The sequence below is a fragment of the Barbatula barbatula genome (assembly GCF_947034865.1).
Source record: "Barbatula barbatula genome assembly, chromosome: 15".
In the NCBI taxonomy this organism is placed as follows: Eukaryota; Metazoa; Chordata; class Actinopteri; order Cypriniformes; family Nemacheilidae; genus Barbatula; species Barbatula barbatula.
Window position 1 is genome coordinate 37,207 of NC_136778.1, and position 10,294 is coordinate 47,500.

The window sequence follows — 10,294 nt, forward strand, 5'->3', positions numbered from 1 at the left end:
TTGACCTGTCAGTCCTGTGACCTGTACTGTAAATCCTGTGACCTGTACTGTCAATCCCTTGACCTTTACTGTAAGTCCCGTTATCTGTGCTGTCAGTCCTGTTACCTGTACTGTACGTCCTTTGACCTGTCAGTCCTGTGACTTGTACTGTAAATCCTTTGACCAGTCAGTCCTATGACCTGTACTGTCAATCCTATGACCTGTCAGTCCTGTGACCTGTACTGTCAGTCCTGTTACCTGTACTGTAAATCCTGTGACCTGTACTGTCAGTACTGTGACCTGTACTGTCAGTCCTGTGACCTGTACTGTCAGTACTGTGACCTGTACTGTCAGTCCTGTTACCTGTACTGTAAATCCTGTGACCTGTACTGTCAGTCCTGTGACCTGTGCTGTCAGTCCTGTTACCTGTACTGTAAATCCTGTGACCTGTACTGTCAATCCTGTTACCTGTGCTGTCAGTACTGTGACCTGTACTGTAACTCCTTTGGCCTGTCAGTCCTGTGACCTGTACTGTCAATCCTGTGACCTGTAGAGTTCAATCCCGTGACCTTTACTGTAAATCCTGTTACCTGTGCTGTCAGTCCTGTTACCTGTGCTGTCAGTCCTGTTACCTGTACTGTACGTCCTTTGACCTGTCAGTCCTGTGACCTGTACTGTAAATCCTTTGACCTGTCAGTCCTGTGACCTGTACTGTCAATCCTATGACCTGTCAGTCCTGTGACCTGTACTGTCAGTCCTGTTACCTGTACTGTCAGTCCTGTTACCTGTACTGTCAATTCTGTGACCTGTACTGTCAGTCCTGTGACCTGTACTGTAAATCCTGTGACCTGTACTGTCAGTACTGTTACCTGTACTGTCAATTCTGTGACCTGTACTGTCAGTCCTGATACCTGTACTGTAAATCCTGTGACCTGTACTGTCAGTACTGTTACCTGTACTGTCAATTCTGTGACCTGTGCTGTCAATCCTGTGACCTGTACTGTACGTCCTGTTTCCTGTACTGTACGTCCTGTTTCCTGTACTGTACGTCCTGTGACCTGTACTGTACGTCCTGTTGACTGTACTGTACATCCTGTTACCTGTACGTCCTGTTTCCTGTACTGTACGTCCTGTTTCCTGTACTGTACGTCCTGTTTCCTGTACTGTACGTCCCGTGACCGGTCAGTCCTGTTACATGTACTGTCAATCCTGTTACCTGTCAGTCCTGTTTCCTGTACTGTAAATTCTGTAACCTGTACTGTAACTGCAAGCTAGACACTCAAACGCCCACAATTCACTGGAGGGAGAGAGAGAGAGAGAGAGAGAGGGAGAGGTTGCAATCAGGAGGAGTAAAACACATCATAATCAGCTCTCTGTCTCCGGTTTCTCCTCCTCCTGCATGCATGTCCAGCTGTACTGAACTGTGAGCTCGAGCTCCACCATCATTCGCCTGTAAGCATCTCTCTCTCTCTCTCTCTCTCTCTCTCTCTCTCTCTCTCTCTCTTCTCGGGAATGTCGCTCTTGTGAGGTGTTTGTTCTTCATGTTGATGATGGTGGTCGGATATGAGATGCCGGTCAGAGGTGAGAGTGTCGCGCGCTTCACATGCTCGTTTATTGAGAGTTTTGTTTCCAGGTGTTTTGTTTGGTGTCTCGCGCTGATTAAATAATAGTGTTGGATGTCCCGTTAGCTTTCAGGCTAGCCGGCTAACATCGCTATCACACATTACTGAGAGCAAAAACATCGCGACATTTAACAAACATGTCGATATTTACTGTAGCTGTGTGCATTTTCTGCAGGACATCTGCGATGTTTTTTCCCTCTCTATCTCTGCTTTTATAGAGGAGTAAAGAGACATTAAAGACGATTAGAGGAGGTGTTTGAGTTACATACAGAACAGAAAAATGAAGAATCGTCCGTGCAGTTGAACATCTGTTGTGAGCCTGTGACATCAGACCATATGTGTGACATTAATGTTGTGTCTTACGTCATTAGATGAAATACATGTGAGGTTCGTAGACACAGAGTGCAAAGCACAACAGCTCGATATGAAACTAGCCAGTAATACACACATTTAGAGTATATGATAAGCATCATTAAAACCAGATCAGACTGAAGGATTTAGAGAAAGTATCTTTATTTTACTCGTATCTATGTTATATTTTTTAATAGGTGAACATTAAAACATACGTGTTGTTTTTATGTCCGTCTATTGCTTTTTTATACAGACCTAGAATATATTAAAAGCAGTTTGTAAGCATATCTTCCTTTAGAGATTTCAGTCTGTTACCTGCGGGTTATTGAATGGTCTGTATTTGTGTTGTGTGATGTCTGGGCTGTGTGCCACCTGTTCACCTGTAAACGCCCATCTGTACGTCACATGGTTGTTTGTAGTTCAAGCGCTCTGGGAAGAGTTTGAGGATATTTCTCAACGTTATTGATGTGTTTGACTTGAATGAATGTAAATCAGATCGTGGACAGACAGGTAAAGAAAACATTAAGTGATGTTTTGTGCTGGGCAAATGAATTTTGTGTTGTAGTGTTTAGAGTTAGTGTGTGTCTTGTGCCGTTTTAAGATGTGTCTCTTCAGGGTTTCGGTTTAGAGTAGATCTCAATATTTGTTTTTCTAACAGCATCAGTGCTCGAATTGAAGGGGGGCTGGGCGATCCGGGACCCCCCATAAGGCATTAGGGAAGTCCCATAAGAAGTCAAAAATAGACTTGGTGTCCCTCAGATATTTTTATTTGACAAATGTGATTAAATTCATGCGATGTATATGGTAAATTACATGAATTCATTATTTACAAGAATTGATATTAAGTTTGTTTTTTGGCTCTCTTTATGTATCTTTCACCATATTTATCAACTCCATATCAGGACTTTTGTATTCCTTTGTAGTCATTATAAAGTGAGTACTTGTTTCTGTGCTTTATTTGAACCATTCAGAATGTGATCAAACTGGTTTTTCATGCTTCTAAGACCAACGGCCACATACACGCTGCAAAGTTTCAGGAATTGTTCAAAAGTCATTTCTGTTCACCAAGCCTGCATTGATGTGATCCAAAAACAGTAAAACAAGCCTGTTCTTTTATTATTTACTGTATGTATATTAGGATCAAATATATTGTGTCATTTTTATAAATTATGTATTGCGAGACTAATCCTCATAAGACTTGATTCAATTGGAGCACTGGACAGAATGTTTTATAATGTTAACAGATAAAACCAAACTTGTTTTTATTTCAGTGTGAAATGTTTTATTTTTGATAGTTGGGTTTCTGTATGTTATTATTGTCAGCTTGACTTTTTTCTGTCTGTCTGTCTTCACAGGAATGGAGACGTTGCTGCTCATTTTCTGTTGAACCGGTGAGGTTGTCATTTCTTTATATTGTCTGTTTCACACTAATAACTGGAAAGGCATTCTTGAAAATGACTTTTTAACTTATGTCACCCCTCCTAACATTTGATTAAATAGTAATTAAAACACTTTTAATCATTAATAAGAGCTGTATTTTTTGCCAATATTACACACTAAAATGATTCTCTTCCAAAGAGAAACATAAAGCCATTCTACAAACATTGTATGTTTAAAATGAATAATGAGTAAAATGTGAATGTGGTGTTCCCTCTGAACCCTGCCTCCACATTGAACTGAATGGTTGATATATATATATATATATATATATATATATATATATATATATATATATATATATATATGATGGTGTGGTTTCCCGGACAGGGATTAGTTTAAACCAGGACTAGGCCTTGAATTAGGACATTTAAGTAGTTCTAACAATCAAGCTTTACAAAAAAATTACTTTTGAGTATTATGAGACACAATAATGACACTTTTTTTAATGTATTTAAGATATGTCACTGCTCACTGTTTTTGGGTTTAGACGGGTCTAACATTTATTTTCTTATTATAGTCTTGAGCCCTTCACAGAAAACCGCCCCAGTACAGGATTTTATAACTGTATTTGCTATAATGAATGATGGTACATTCTTTTAGGTACATTTACATTTACATTTATTCATTTGGCAGACGCTTTTATCCAAAGCGACTTACAAGTAGTTTTATACAGTGTCACATTACTGCAGAGCAATCAGGGGTAAGGTGTCTTGCTCAAGGGCACTTCAGTCATGACCTGCTGGCACTGAGATTAGAACCGGCAACCTTCTGATCACAAGCCCAACGCTCTTACCATTAGGCCACAGCTTTTTTTCCCACAGATGCACTGGTGCGACTCACTTTCTCAGTTGGCCGCACTCTTCTTTATAGTAATCATAATGACCTTATTTGATGAATCGTTCTGTTAGGGTTTTTAAATATTTGGCTATAGACCGCTTTATATTTACACTTGAACTGTTTTGTTGTATTATCTATGCACTGCTAGCTTGTATTGTGGGGCAAATCTAACCTTGTCGGGCAAGGTTTTTCCTGGGTCAAAAATGGTCTTTGCTGGTTGGTGACGACCATGGTCATCCACACCTAAAATTACCCTGCTCGTGAACCCAATAAATCCCAAATAAACACAAAGAAACATTTTGTTTGTTATTTTATACAGTTATTATTTAGTATTATAACATTTCAAGTTATATATTGGCTATTAAAGCAATAAGCCCCCTGAAGCAGTGGGTTACGGTGCATTTTATAACAGATCACACAATCCTCCTTTATTGCCCTATTTGCTAAAAGCTGTACTTTTGGACTTTATTTTTAAATAACAGTTTTTATTTGTTCCACCTAAAATTAACTTAAATTTGCTCGTTCAAAATTTGCTCGGTCGGGACGTGCTGTTTGTTATTCACAGCTGTTAGGACAGCGCAAAAGATAGAATTTAACACGGAAAACACTTCACTGGATAGACTTTTCACTTTATGTCAGCTGCATGTGCGGAACACTTTCAGGGAAGAAAAGGCAACATGTTTTTAGATTTTCAGCTCATTCCCACCCGGCTGTAACTCTCATACGACACTGTCCTACCTTGCTTTTGAATGACATGATGTGAGGGAGAGAGACCGCTTAGAAGCTGATAAGAGGAATTTACATTTGAATATAACCTTCAAGGTGTATTTTATACTTTTAGTCATTAAGACCATGTGTCCCTTCGTCGTGTTAACACTTCAACGTGTCCTGCATGAGTTGAGTCTCAGCTGAGCAGCGATGTTCCTGGACGGCGTATTCGGCTAAAAATACTGCAGAACAGTGCAAACCCAAAAGCTATTATCTGCATTTCTAATTCCACGGCCCCTGTTGGAAACTCGCTCTCGCTCGCAGCACTGCAGGGAGAGACACGTGTGGACGTAATTTGCACTTCCAATTAAACTGTCGACCTTTGTGCTATTACTCAAAACGTGACATGTGAACACCCGTCTGCAGGCAAACATGAGAAAGGACATGTTGTCCTGCTGTTTCATCTTGTTAATGTGGAAGGTCGTGCAAATCGTAGTTGGACTCTGAGTCTGACGTAGCGCGTCTCATCTTCAGGGTCATGTGACCAAAGCACAGGATCCGTTTCATTGGCTGGCAGCGAAACACTGATTTGTGAATGAAATGTGTATGGTTGTGTTGGACTACACCGCATACGGGTTAGGGTTAGGTCATTTTGAGTCAGTACTCCGGAGGCATAAAGATGTTTTTAACTAATACAAACTCACGCAGCAGAAAGCATCATGACAGCTGTGTAATGTTATTGACTCTATCGCGTGACAATGGACTACATGCGTGTAGTCTTCGGCGTTCTCCTCGATACGGCGCAGTCATTTCCAGTAAATGTTCAGCGTATCTAAATGCGGAGATCATGGTACATCATTTCTATTTTTAGGGCGGTCACTTAATTAAAAACAATAAATCCTCTTTGTGATATTGACATGCTTTAATGTGAGTTTTTATGACAGATCTTAAATTAGCAGAAGTTCCCCCCCTAATATTTTATAAACGTATCCTCATCTCCTGAATAATAAGGCTGTTGTGTGCACCCTGCAGCAGTCCATCGCTTTCCTAAACAGTGTTAGGCTATAGTCTCATTCAAAGATTTTATTTCATACATTTTTACAACACACCATGTTTTATGCTCACATTGCGCATGAGTAAGAGACAGATGATCTGTTTTTGAAGAGGTTTGTCTGTGAATGTATTTAGGCAAGGCAAGTTTATTTATATAGCACATTTCATACACAATGGTAATTCAAAAATAAATTAAAATATCAATTTGATAGAACAGTGAAGAAATAAGAAAAATTAAATTTAACCAGTTAAGAATAATAACGTCACATGACATTGAAATTTCGATACTGTACTTGTGGCTCAGTCATCTCAGCCGGGCTTCACTGCATTAATAAATTATAACTGACGCGTCATTAAATGAACAAATGTAAGTATTTGGAGTGTTTGGAGGGGGTGTGGCTACACGAGGGCTGATGTAGATGTGTGGGGGTGTGGCTACCAGAGGGCTGATGTAGATGTGTGGTGGTGTGGCTACACGAGGATTGATGTAGACGTGTGGGGGTGTGGCTACACGAGGGCTGATGTAGATGTGTGGGGGTGTGGCTACACGAGGATTGATGTAGATGTGTGGGGGTGTGGCTACACGAGGATTGATGTAGATGTGTGGGGGTGTGGCTACACGAGGGCTGATGTAGATGTGTGGGGGTGTGGCTACACGAGGGCAGATGTAGATGTGTGGGGGTGTGGCTACACGAGGGCTGATGTAGATGTGTGGGGGTGTGGCTACACGAGGGCTGATGTAGATGTGTGGGGGTGTGGCTACACGAGGGCTGATGTAGATGTGTGGGGGTGTGGCTACACGAGGGCTGATGTAGATGTGTGGGGGTGTGGCTACACGAGGGCTGATGTAGATGTGTGGGGGTGTGGCTACACGAGGGCTGATGTAGATGTGTGGGGGTGTGGCTACACGAGGGCTGATGTAGATGTGTGGGGGTGTGGCTACACGAGGGCTGATGTAGATGTGTGGGGGTGTGGCTACACGAGGGTTGATGTAGATGTGTGGGGGTGTGGCTACACGAGGGTTGATGTAGATTTGTGGGGGTGTGGCTACACGAGGGCTGATGTAGATGTGTGGGGGTGTGGCTACACGAGGGCTGATGTAGATGTGTGGGGGTGTGGCTACACGAGGGCTGATGTAGATGTGTAGGGGTGTGGCTACACGAGGGCTGATGTAGATATGTGGGGGTGTGGCTACACGAGGGCTGATGTAGATGTGTGGGGGTGTGGCTACACGAGGGCTGATGTAGATGTGTGGGGGTGTGGCTACACGAGGGTTGATGTAGATGTGTGGGGGTGTGGCTACACGAGGGCTGATGTAGATGTGTGGGGGTGTGGCTACACGAGGGCTGATGTAGATGTGTGGGGGTGTGGCTACACGAGGGCTGATGTAGATGTGTAGGGGTGTGGCTACACGAGGGCTGATGTAGATATGTGGGGGTGTGGCTACACGAGGGTTGTTGTAGATGTGTGGGTGTGTGGCTACACGAGGGCTGATGTAGATGTGTGGGGGTGTGGCTACACGAGGGTTGATGTAGATGTGTGGGGGTGTGGCTACATGAGGGTTGATGTAGATTTGTGGGGGTGTGGCTACAGGAGGTGTTTCAGGCAGGTCTGGCTGAGCATTCGCTTTTACATAGAATTTATCTTTTGTTCTGACACTTTCATTTTTGGCATTTTGCGTGTCTAATACATACATGAGCAACTTATAACACACCAAAGACACTGAAAAACACGTATTCACACCATATGACCCCTTTAAACTAATCGATAAATTAAAATCGTTTCAGCATCACTTGCAGGTGTTGTTCATCATCATGTTATAGTTGTTAAGGGATTTTGATGTTGTGTGGATTATTTTTTCATCAGAGAATATTTATCATCTCGCCTGATGGACGCATTAAGTCTAAAAATAAACACACATTACGTGGATTGAGCCGAGTAAGAGATTTGACAGGATGATTTTTAAAGGTTTAAGATTTCCATCAATTGCTCAGGCTCCGAATGAGTGAGACATCACGACACATACGAACATCAAGAGAATCGTTCCTGCTGGATGCTTTAGTCAATGATAGAAACACATTACTACTGTTATTATCATTGTCATGAAGAGGATTCAGATGTGATGAGAGCGTGAAGAGATGATGATTGATGTAGGACTGTCAGGTTGTTTCTGTATAAGGATATACGTCATTATATCATGAAATGCAGTGGCCAAAGGCTACATTAGGTGTGAAATGATTGTGAAGATGTGTGTTTGTTTTTCAGAGGTTTGTCCTCCACGGCTGTCGTCTGCACTTCTACTTCATCCTCTGTCCGGGTAAGATGAAAAAAACACCTTGCACACGCAGCTCTCCTCAGTTCACGTGTGCCATTTGTTCCTGTACATTTGCTAGTAAAGTGAATTAAAGGAGTCTTTAATGAGCTCAAGACCCAACAGACGTACAGCATTAGTGTGTCTGTCTTCTGTCGGTTTACAGTAAATCAAAACACAGGTCCCCTCCGTTTCTCTCTCAACAGAAGAGATTTGGCCTTTTTGAGCTCACCTTTATACACATCTTTGGCTTGAAAAGAAAAAATAACTGTGTTTTCATGTTTGATGATTTAATATGAGGTCGCAGCTACAGGAAGCCTTCCACTCAATCATAGTCATGCATTATGCATACTGTACATTAGTGTATGTTAGTTGTTTGCTTGTATTGTTAGTACACCTGATGATTGACACATGCCTCCTCACGATGAGGAGTTCGCCATGGTTCTGCTGGTTAAGCTGATGTGTTTCATCAGACGGGACAGATGAGGATTAATAGCTGCCCTTAAGAGAGATACACAACTGTTTTCATTCAGCCGATGCTCTGGGAAGAAAGCTCTCATGTGAATAGATCTGTGAATATGAGGAAATCCCCAGATTCTACCCAGAGACACCGGCTGGAAGTCATCGTCCCTCGCTGCTTCACAACAGAGGCTATTAAGGCCTGGATGGGTTACCATGGAGATGTCCAACATCTGTCCACTGTTTGTTTGTCCAGATGAAAGGAGTCAATAAAATAGACGTGTACCACAAAGTGTTGGCATCTCTGGAGATGTTCAGTGTATTGAATTCTCACACGGAGCATTGATGCGTTCTCCTGAAATGACCTCGACTCACATCACGTGAGATCTTCTATCATGCGTGTGTTTCACATAAACATGAACATTATTGTGCCATATAAGTGCAGATGATGTGGGCTCTTACAGTGATTTACTGCTTTTGCTCACTTGCTCTCTCTCTTTAAAAGGCAGTTTTCTATTTCTGTATCTTTCTCTTCTCTTGCCTTTTCTGTTGGGGTTAGGAGGACAGAATCTGTTGTTACTGGTACATATTTGGGCAAAGATAACAAAGAATTATGGAGCTTTCCTCTTCTCTCTTTGTGTGTGTGTGTGTAGAGAGAGAGACACACACACACACACACACACACACATCACACAGAGGTCGACAGCAGTTAGTGGATCTTATTGCTCTTTTATGACATATCACTTATTGCTCCCTGAACTCTCTGTAAGTCGCTTTGGATAAAAGCATCTGTTAAATGACTAAATGTAAATGTAGTGTTAGGTGCCGGGTCACACATGTCTTGTGTTTCTGTGTTTTTCTGAGTTTTCACCATGTTTGGTCAAAGTGATGATGATCTCCTGCCTCTCACCCCGTTCGCTTTAGGTCTCTAATGTGTATCTGGAGGATTTTTACATGTGAATTTGAGTAAAACATCTTTGTTCTTAGGACTAAAGACTGATGCATGCGTACACTTCTGATGGACTCTATTATTGAAATCTTTCTAACAGGAGTTTCAGTGTTTCTGAATGACAACATTATTGATGGAGATGGAAGTTGACTATGAGACTCTATAGAGAGCTTCCTAAAGTCAAACAGCAGGCGGATTTAATCCAGAGATTCTCTTAGTGAAGTTTTTCTATAACACATATTCAACTCTTTATATATTTAAATGAGCAGGATTCTGTCAAGAGCTGAAGTCGGTCAGTTTCTTCAGATTCCACTCGCACACACACACACACACACACACACATACATAGACAACGTCTCTCTGTTGTTAAACTATACAAACTATTGAAGTCAATGGAAAGATCAAAACTAAAGCTGTGTTCGTGTGTGCATGTTTTCAGAGTTTTCAATGTTTAACTTCATGTTCAAGGTGACTCTTATTTGCAGTAGTCAGGTGCAGGCTATCGTACACACGCACACAAATCCATAAATAATGATGTGTGTAGAGTTGTAGGGCTTCACACACATCTGATGTCATCTTTATGTC

General features: G+C 41.8%; 1 protein-coding gene across 1 annotated transcript in view; it reads left to right on the forward strand.

Moving 5' to 3' along the window:
* Positions 1-1,492: 1,492 nt before the first annotated feature.
* Positions 1,493-10,294, forward strand: part of LOC306904542 (1-phosphatidylinositol 4,5-bisphosphate phosphodiesterase beta-4-like) — a gene marked incomplete at its 3' end in the record, with an annotated part of 34,500 nt that continues 25,698 nt past the window's right edge. Inside the window, exons 1-3 of the mRNA XM_079474531.1 lie at positions 1,493-1,560; positions 3,308-3,343; positions 8,256-8,307. The remainder of the gene's footprint in view (positions 1,561-3,307; positions 3,344-8,255; positions 8,308-10,294) is intronic.